The 10935-nt window shown below is 36.5% G+C and overlaps 1 pseudogene; it reads left to right on the forward strand.

Moving 5' to 3' along the window:
• Positions 1 to 8586: 8586 nt before the first annotated feature.
• Positions 8587 to 9957, forward strand: LOC118016974 (annotated as a pseudogene).
• Positions 9958 to 10935: the final 978 nt, after the last annotated feature.

Here is a 10935-nt window from a genome sequence, read left to right on the forward strand (position 1 = left end):
TTGTAAAGTGACTAATTAATCCCTGGCTTATGTATTTTTTATATTTCTATGCTCATTTGCTACATTTGCTAAAAGTATGGTAAAAAGAGACTACATTATGCTTTTGTTTTATTTATGCATACGTCCCAAAGCTTGTTGGTTTTTAAATTAGTTCATGCCATAAATAAGCTCAACTGATATGTTTAATTTTCCTACATATCAGTTAATAGCTATTGATTAGATATTAATTATATTAATATGTTTAATCCCTTTCTTCTGTCTGTACCCCCAATGAATAGTGTTCAGGGTAATATGAAATCAAACTTCTAATTAAACATAAAAACATTCTAAAGAACTACTAAAAATAGTACTGAAAGATGTTCATTGGAATATTTTGTCCTCAAATAACTAAAATGCAACTGATTGAAAAGACAAACCTTTTGTGCTGTAACTGGTAGCATTTTAATTGCCCAAACCTTTGTTCGTATCCTTTCATGGTTGATGTTTGCCTAGGTGTTCGCTCTATAATTGAAAACTAGGGATAGATATTCTCTTTCCTCATAGAAGATCCATTCATGCCACTAGCCTCTTCAGATTTATTTCTTGTTAAAATCTTGGATGAATAAAATACAAAAGCTTTGAAAAGTGTTGTTTATCAAAACATATGTGGTACAACAGTATCTCTGCTGAGATTTCTGTATGTTCCTAGTATTCTAAAGAAAATACTCTGTTGATTTTTATGGCATGTACTTCTTGGGTCAAATGCAGAAAGTGCTCAGACATATGAGAAATTTTATGAATTGAAATTTGGATAAAATCATCTGTCCCCAAATGCCAGAATTAGTTATTTAAAGAAAGAAAAATAGAATATCTGCAGTTTCCAAACTGGAAGAAAACATGTCTATCTACTTTCCTCCTTCCAAAGACATACAGCGTCTTTATGCTGGGACACTGTACCTGGATCGGCCCCATTGATCAGTTCTTCACCACCAAGAATTTAATTATGTTAAATGGATCTTAAGAGTTTGTTTGGAGTTTTTAGCAAGGAAACCCAGGTCCTCCCACTCCGAGGGAAGCCTCTGTTACCTAGGGAGTCCCTCTTTTCTGCCTGGGTGTGCCGCTGATGAGAAAAACATAGGCAGTGGTGAGGTAGCAAGAACACAGAGGCCAAGTGGTTATCAGTGTGGAAAGAGACCACTTTTTAATTTCTTTTCCATATTCAAGCAGGGCCTTTCTTAGTATTAAAAATATAGGATTTGCAAGCATAAGAAATAGAAAAGAGTGAAAATAATTTGGGCCAGAGAATCTTTAAGATTATCTTGTATACCACCCATGTGAACAGCTGCTTCTCGCCTCCCACCTCCACACAGTCAATAACTCACATTAAGATTAGCAAAAGAAACAGAATAGGGTTGTCATTGTTACTGCTGAGAGAATGTTTCAGGAGATTGATTTTTCTGCAACCATGTAATTCCACAAATGCTATACACATTGAGACTTTGTGGCCATCTTTTTATCTGTAAACTTGTGAAGTGGTATTAATTCCACTTTTATAAATAGTCAGGTAACCTGGCTTCTTTTAGGCCTGGAATGTGTGAGTCCAAGTGAATTTTCTTATCTTTACTTTGAATAGTTCTTTGCTTCAGGAAATAGTGATTGACAAACCTGAATAAGACCTGGTCCCTCACCTTGTATACTTAAAAAATTTCATGGGGAAAACAAAGGTGTAAACCAAACCAGGCAAATAATCTATCTTGAGCCTGGATCAAATAAATGGAGGAAAAACAAATGCACTGTGGTATGACCCACGTGGTACTTTGGGCTCTCTCAGATCAATCCACGGAAAATGGAATTACCTTATTGATGAACATGTCTACGCCAAGGCTGAATATCCAGGCCTTATCATATTTTCCGAGTTAGCTCATGACCAAGAAAGCAAGAATGCTATTAATTTACCTTCCGTGTGTGTAATGATAGCTCAGACCATATCTCCAGGTGCCAGTTCATTTTTACTCATAATTGCCAAACACGCTATTATGTTGACCCAAATCACAGACCTCTTACATTTTTTTAAATTTATTAACACTGTTTTTTTAGAGCACTTCTGGTTCACAGCACAATTGAGGGAACGGTATAGATATATATGTATACCCCTGCCCCCACACACGCATAGCCTCTCCCATTAGCGGCAACCCCCACCAGAGTCATACATTTGTTACAGCGGGTTTAAACCTACATTTTGAAACATCGTAATCACCCAGAGTCCATAGTTTACATTAGGATTCACTCCTGGTGTTTTACATTCTGTGGGTTTGGACAAATACATGTATCAAAAAAACAAACAAACAAAAAAACACAAACATGTAGCCATCGTTATAGTATCATGCAGAGTAGTTTCACTGTCCTAAAAATCCTCTTTACTCTACCTATTCATCCCTACTATCACCCCCACCCTTGGAAACCACTGATTTTTTTACTGGCTTCATAGTTTTGACTTTTCCAGAAGGTCATACAGTTGGAGTCATACAGTATGCAGCTTTTTCGGATCAGTTTTTTTCACTTAGTAATAAGCATTTAAGTTTCCTCCATGTCTTTTCATGGCTTGATAGCTTATTTCTTTTTAATGCTGAATAATATTCCACTGTCTGGATGTTCCAGGTTTATTTTCCAAATTTTGGAAATTATGAAAAAAACTGCTATAACCATCTATGTGCAGATTTTTGTATTGACATAAGTTTTCAGTTCATTTGGGAAAATATCAAGAAGCAGCCTTCCTGGGTCATATGACAAGAGTATGTTTAGTTTTGTAAGAAACCACCAAAATGTCTTCCAAGTGGCCATACCATTTTATATTCTACCAACAGTGGATGAGATTTCTTGTTGCTCCACATCCTCACTAGCATTTGGTGTCAGTGTTCCAGATTTTGGCCATTCTAATTGATGTTTAGTGGTATCTAGTTGTTTTAATTTGCATTTCCCTGATGACATATAATGTGGAGCCTCTCCTCATATGTTTATTTGCCATCTGATCTCTTCTTTGGTGAGGTTTCTCTTAGAGTCTTTGGCCCATCACTCAGTTGCGTGGTTTGTTTTCTGGCATTCATTTATAAAATATTTATAAAATATCAAATCACTGTGATTTACACCTGAAACTAATAGGATATTTTATGTCCGTTGTAATTCAACTAAAAAAAGGGTCATTCTTATGTCAACTATTATTCGGGTAGAATAAATCCCTGATTTTTTTGTTAGTTGTTAGAGTAATGAGTTGGTATCCTAGAAAACTCCATTGGAATCATTATCTTGAGGTTAGTGTGTTTTGTTTGGTATTGTTCTATTTTTTAATTATTTTGTCTCATCATGGACTCATAATTTTTTACATATTCTGTTTAAATCTTTTTGATGTGTAAGTTGCCTTATCTGAGGTCAATGGGACCTCCTTCAAGCTGTATTATATATCTTTTTAATATGACCACATTAGAATTTGATAGTTCCTGCTTTCTGGCATAAGACATCCCAGGCTAATCTTGAAAATTTTCTGTTTCAGATTTAGAATCAACCATTTCTCCAAGGAGCCCTAATTCCTTTTAATGAAAAACAGTAATTTCGAATACTCATTACTGCTAGATTATCATTGTTTCTAAGCCTTTTCTAAAATTAGGGAAATTAGTAGAATCTGTTGTTTGGTTGGATGAGTGGGTAGACTCATGAGTGTTCACTGATATTTCCAGTTCAAATTTAAAATCACAAAATGTTTTAATATTTTATACTTGTTTTCCTCTCTATGGAAACTTCTTTCCTAAACCATTAACTTATTTACTTAATACTTTATCCTATAACATACCTTAAATAATTTCAAAATAACAATATATCTAACAGTAAAAATTAGAACACAATTTTAAATGTCCATTCTCTTGAACCTTCCTCTTTGAGTGAAATAAAATTTTGAAGTAATGCCTAAAATTTACATATACATAGTAGTTATGCATGCCTTTAACTTCTCTTTATCAAATTATAGCAGCCAAAATATCCTTCTATAAATCCTTCTAGAAAAACCTAAAACCCAACTATCTATGCTATAATATATCTATGATATATAAAATTAGCTAGTTGATTATTAAAAATTATTAGGAGCCTACTATTTGTCAGATATTGTCTAGAGTGCTGGGAATACATTGCTGTCATGATCTATCAGTATAGACTAGATTTAATAGAATTTAAATGTGAATATGTACCCTGGTAGCCATCATCTATGGTGGCTCCTAATGATCCCCACCTCATGGTATTAACACCCTTGTGTAATCCCCTCCCATATTATACTAGAGTTGGTCTATTGGTGTGACCAATAGAATATGTCAGAAGAATTGGTATGCCACTTCTGATATTCAGTTATAAAAGACACAGCAGCCACCATCTTGGTTGCTGCCTCTCTCTCAGATCACTTGGTCTGGGGGATACCAGATGCCATGTTGTTTATAACAAACATGTTACACACTGAATTTAGTTCAGTAACCATGAGGCTTGGATCTTAAAAAATATATGAGGATACAGGACAAGGTCTTGGCCTGCATAATGTGAAAAATTAAATGATACCAGTACATAAAACTGACACTTGAAGGTCCTTGTGAAAGAAATGATACATACAATCTACTCACCAAATGTACCTTTATCCTGATTTAGAGTTTGCATTCAAATTAATTGTGAAGTCCAGGAAAACCTAAAGAAAAAGTAAGTAGAGAAAGAGGAAAGAAAGAAAGAAAAAAAGAAAGAAAGAAAGAAAGAAAGAAAGGAAGGAAGGAAGGAAGGAAGGAAGGAAGGAAGGAAGGAAGGAAGAAAGAAAATTAGTTGTCCTGGATTATTGGCTCTGATCAATATTACTTCTAAATATCAGTGCATAAACCTTAAATAAAGTTTAGGTTTAATAGAAAAAATAGAAGAGGAGGAAACTCTACCAAACTCATTTACAAGCCCAGCATTATCCTATTACCAAAACCATACAAAGTTGTCACAAGAAAGGAAAATTACAATCCAATATCCCTGATGACATAGATTCAAAAGCCCCCAACAAAATGTTAGCAAACCAAATTCAATAATACAGTAGAAGGATCATACACCATGATCAAGTGGGATTCATTCTAGGGATAGAAGGATGGTTCAACATCTGCAAATGAGTCAGTGTGATATACCACATTAACAAAATGAAGGATAAAAATTATATGATCTTCTCAATAGATGCAGAAAAAGCATTCAACAAAATTCAACATCTGTTTATGATAAAAACTCTTAACAAAGCTGGTATAGAGGAAACATACTTCAACATATTAAAGACCATATATGACAGACCTATAGCTAACATCATATTCAACATTGGATCAGGCATAAGATAAGGATGCCCACTCTTGCCACTTTTATTCAACATAGTAGTGGAAGTCCTAGCCACAGCAATTAGGCAAAAAAAAAAAGAAAAGGCATTAAAATTGGAAGAGAAGAAGTTGTCATTATTTGCAGATGACACAATACTATATATAGAAAGCCCTAAACACTCCATCAAAAAGACCTAAATATGAGATAGGAATCCATCAAAATCCTAGAGGAGAACACAGACAGCAACCTCTTGGACCTCAGCTGCAGCACCTCTTGCAAGACAGTCTCCAAAGGCAAGGGAAACAAAGGCAAAAATGAACTATTGGGACTTCATCAAGATAAAAAACTTTTGCACAGCAAGGAAACAGTCAACAAAACCAAAAGACAACTGACAGAATGAGAGGTATTTGCAAATCACATATCAGATAAAGGGCTAGTATCCAAAATCTATAAAGAACTTATCAAACTCAACACCCAAAGAACAAATAATCCAATCAAGAAATGAGCAGAAGACATGAACAGACATTTCTCCAAAGAAGACATACAAATGGCCAAGAGACACATGAAAAAGTGCTCAACATCGCTCGGCATCAGGGAAATCCAAATCAAAACCTCAATGAGATACCACCTCACACCAGTCAGAATGGTTAAAATTAACAAATCAGGAAACAACAGATGTTGGTGAGGATGCAGAGAAAGGGGAACCCTCCTACACTGTTGGTGGGAATGCAAGCTGGTGCAGCCACTCTGGAAAACAGTATGGAGGTTCCTCAAAAAGTTGAAAATAGAGCTACCCTATGATCAGCAATTGTACAATTCAGTATTTACCCCAAAGATACAAATGTAGTGATCCGAAGGGATACCTGCACCCCAATGTTTATAGCAGCAAAGTCCACAGTAGCCCAACTATGGAAAGAGCCCAGATGTTCATAGAGAGATGAATGGATAAAGATGTGTGTGTGTGCGTATATATATATATATATATATACACAATGAAATATTCCGCAGCCATCAAAAAAATGAAATCTTGCCATTTGCAACAACGTGGATAGAACTAGAGGGTATTATGCTAAGTGAAAGAAATCAATCAGAGAAAGACAATTATCATATGATCTCACTGATATGCGGAATTTAAGAAACAAGGCAGAGGATCATAGGGGAGGAGAGGGAAAAAATGAACCAAGAGGAAACCAGAGAGGGAGACAAACAAGAACTCTTAATCATAGAAAACAAACTGAGGGTTGCTGGAGGGGAGGAGGTGGGGAAATGGGGTAACTAGGTGATGGACTTTGGGGAGGGTATGTGTTGTGGTGAGCACTGTGTGTTGTGTAAGACTGATGAATCACAGACCTGTACCCTTGAAACAAATAATACATTATATGTTAATTAAAATTTTTTTTTAATTTAAAATTAAAAAAAAGTGTTAGAACTAATGAATTCAGTAAAATTGCAGGATACAAAACCAATACATGAAAAGTTGTTGTGTTTCTACAAACCAACAGCAAAGAGACAAACTATCAGAAAGAGAAATTAAGAAAACCCATTTACAATTTCATCAAAAAGAATAAAACACCTAGGAATAAATTTAACCAAGGAGATGCAAAACCTATACACTAAAAACTATAAGACATTGATGAAAGAAATTGAAGATGACAAAAATGAATAGAAAGGTATTCCATTCTCATGGATTGGAAGAATTAATATTGTTAAAAACATTCATACTACCCAAAGCAGTCTAAGATTCAGTGCAATTGCTATCAAAATTCCAATGGTTTTTTTCACAGAAAAAGAACAGGCAATCCTATAAATTTGTATGGAACCACAAAAGACTCCAAATAGCCCAGCAATCTTGAGAAAGAAGAGCATCATGCTTCCGGATTTCAAACTATATTATAAAGCTATGGTAATAATCAAAACAGTATGGTCTCAGCATAAAAATAGACACATAGATCAATAGAACAGAATAGAGAGCACAGAAATAAATCCATGCATATATAATCAATTTATGACAGAGGAGCCAAGAATATGCAATGCGGAAAGGACAGTCCCTTCAATAAATGGTGTTGGGAATATTGGACAGCCACATGCAAAAGAATGAAATTGGCCCACTATCTTACAACATACACAAAAGTGAACTCAAAATAGATTAAAAACTTCAATGTAAGACCTAAAACGAGGGGTGCCTGGGTGGCTCAGTTTGTTAAGCATCTGCCTTTTTGGTCAGGTCATGATCCTGGAGTCCCAGGATCGAGCCCCCTGTGTCCAAGTCGAGTTGGGCTCCCTGCTCAGCAGAGAGTCTGTTTCTCCCTCTCTCTCTGCTCCTCTTCCTGCTTATGCTCTCTCTCTCTAGTTCGCTCACTCTCTCTCTCAAATAAATGAATAAAATCTTAAAAAAGAAAAAAAGACCAAAACCCATAAAGCTCCTTGAAGAAAACACAGGCAGTAAGAAACTGACATAGGTCTTGGGAATGATTTTCTTAATCTGACACCAAAAACAAAGCAACAAAAGCAAAAATAAACAAGGGAGACTATAAAGCTTCTGCACAACAAAGGAAACCATCAACAAAATGAAAAGGCAACCTCCTGAATGGGAGAAAATATTTGTAAATCATATATCTGACAAGAGGCTTATATCCAAAATATATAAAGAACACATACAACTCAATAACAAAAAAAAAAAAATCCGATTAAAAATGAGAAGAACTGAATAGACATTTTTCTAAAGAAGCCATACAGATGGCCAACAGGTACATGAAAAGATGCTCTACATCATTAATCAGAGAAATGCAAATCAAAACCACGGTGAGATATCACCACACACCTATTTGAATGGCTATTATCCAAAAGACTAAAAATAACAATTGTTGTTTCCTTCTGTTGGAAGAAGCAGAAGCCTCTGGTGGGAAAAAAAAATTGCAGCTACCAAGAAACCAGCAGCTGAGAAGCCTGTAGAAAAGAAACCCACCACAGAAGAAAAGAAGCCTGCTGCATAAACTTAAATTTGTTTGTTCCAAATGGAGATATGGAGAAAAGGGAAGCCTTAATGCACTGTTGGTGGGAACGCAAGCTGGTGCAGCCACTCTGGAAAACAGTATGGAGGTTCCTCAAAAAGTTAAAAATAGAGCTACCCTATGATCCAGCAATTCCACTTCTGGGTATTTATCTAAAGAAAACAAGAACACTAATTTGAAAAAAATCCAAAGATCAAAATAGCTTTTCCTGTAGGAGCCACTGAGGTTGAAAGGAGCATGGCTTTCTCTCCCTGCCATGGCATGTGCCTGCCCAGTGGTATCAGTGTACTTCGAAAAGAGGGAGTCTTCTGGCAAAAATGTCACTTTGCCTGCTGTGTTCAAGACTCCCCTTTGACTAGGTATTGTGAACTTTGTTCACACCAACTTGTGCAAAAACAACAGACAGCCCTATGCTGTCAGTGAATTAGCAGGTCATCAAACCAGTGCCGAGTCTTGGGGCTCAGATTTCTAGAGTTCCAGGCAGTGGGACTCAGAGTTCTGGCCAGGGTGCTTTTGGAAATATGTGTCGTGGGGGCTGTGTGTTTGCACCAACCAAAGCCCGACACCACTGGCACCGCATAGTGAACACAACCCAACAGCGATATGCCATGTGCTCTGCCCTGGCTGCCTCGGCCTTACCAGCGCTGGTCATGTCTAAAGGTCATCAAACTGAGGAAATTCCTGAACTTGTGTTGGTGGTCGAAGGTAAAAACTGAAAGCTACAAGGAGACCAAGGAGGCTGTTTTGCTTCTTAAGAAACTTAAGGCCTGGAATGATAGCAAGAAGGTCTATGCCTCTGAGCAAATGGGAGATGGCAAGAGCCAAATGTGTGGTATCCAGCCCAAGAGACCCTGGCAAGGGCCAAATGTGTGGTATCCAGCCCAGGAGACCCTGCGTCCTCTATAGTGAGGACAACGGTATCATGAAGGCCTTCAGAAACATCCTTGGAATTACTCTACTTAACGTAAGCAAACTGAGCACTTTGAAACTTGTTCCTGGAGAGCATGTGGGACGTTTCTGCATTTGGACTGAAAGTGCTTCCCGCAGCTTAGATGATCTGCGTGGCACTTGGCGTAAAGCTGCCTCCCTCAAGAGTAACTACAACTTCTCAGGCGCAAGATGCTCAATACAGACCTTAGCAAAATCTTGAAAAGTCCAGAGTTCCAAAGTGCCCTCCGAGCACCACACAAGAGGATTCATTGCCGAATCCTGAAGTAGAATCCACAGAAAAACCTGAGAATCATGTTGAAGCTAAACCCATAGGCCAAGACCACAAGCCGGAATAACCATTCTTCACTGGAGCAAAAATCACAAACTCCAGATGGATAAGGTGGCAGCAGCACTGGAAGCCAACTCAGATGAGAAGGAGGTTCCAGGCAAGAAGCCTGTGATAGGGAAGAGAGGAAAGGAGGCTGTTGGTGTGAAGAAGCAGAAGCCTCTGGTGGGAAAAAAAATTGCAACTACCAAGAAACCAGCAGCTGAGAAGCCTGCAGAAAAGAAACCCACCACAAAAGAAAAGAAGCCTGCTGCATAAACTTAAATTTGTTTGTTCCATAAATGTCCGATCATTCTGGACAGCTAATTCTGAATAAAGATCTGACCAAAGGCAGTGAGGGGGAAGAAAAGATCAAAACAGTAGGGTATTTGCATATTACACCCCTCTGTGCATTGCAGCATTACTTATAATAGGCAAGACATGGAAACAACCTAAGTGGCCATCGATGGGTGGATAAAGAAGTTGTGGCATATATATACAATATTATTCAGCCATAAAAAAGAATGAAATCTTGCCATTTGTGATAACATCGGTCGACCTGAAAGTCATTATGCTAAATGAAATAAATCAGAGAAAGACAAATACCATATGGTCTCTCTTATACATGGAAGCTTAAACAAACAAACAAACAAACAAACAAAACCAAGCTCATAGAGAACAGATAGGTGGTTCCCAAAGGGTGGGAAATGGGAGAAATGGGTGACTATTTTCTTAGTTTAAATAAATTGAATTAAAAATAAATCACTCGTGTTTATCAATTAAAATCCAAAAGCAGATTTAAAAATAATATATCAGCACCAAAATAGAGAGATTCCACAAAATCAAAGATGGTTGAATGTTAGAAAAGCAATGAATAAAATCCATTACATTATAAAATTTAAGAAGTATCATATGATCGTCTTCATTGATATCAAAAAGTCTTTTGATAAAATTCACACTACAGAATTCTTGCTCAGATCATTCAGATGGATTTTTCTGTAACATTGTTAAACATAAATAGAGTATATGCATATACACACATATCTCATCATATATATACAGATATATATATTTGTACACATATATCAGTATTTAAACATATGTATGTATTTAAATATTTATATACGTATATGCATGTGTATATATGCATATATACATCTATAAATATGTGTCTATATAGATTAGTAAAAAATTAGCATTAGTGTCAATATTGCTTAGAGACACATATATGTGTAGTAAACATGTGAATATATAAATGGGAATGAAAAATACAAATTCAGGATTCAGGAGGAAAAGAGGCAGAATGAGACTGGCAAATATAATTAG

This window comes from Mirounga leonina, unplaced genomic scaffold (genome assembly GCF_011800145.1).
Source record: "Mirounga leonina isolate KUSES-001 unplaced genomic scaffold, KU_Mleo_1.0 Mir_168, whole genome shotgun sequence".
Lineage (NCBI taxonomy): Eukaryota > Metazoa > Chordata > Mammalia > Carnivora > Phocidae > Mirounga > Mirounga leonina.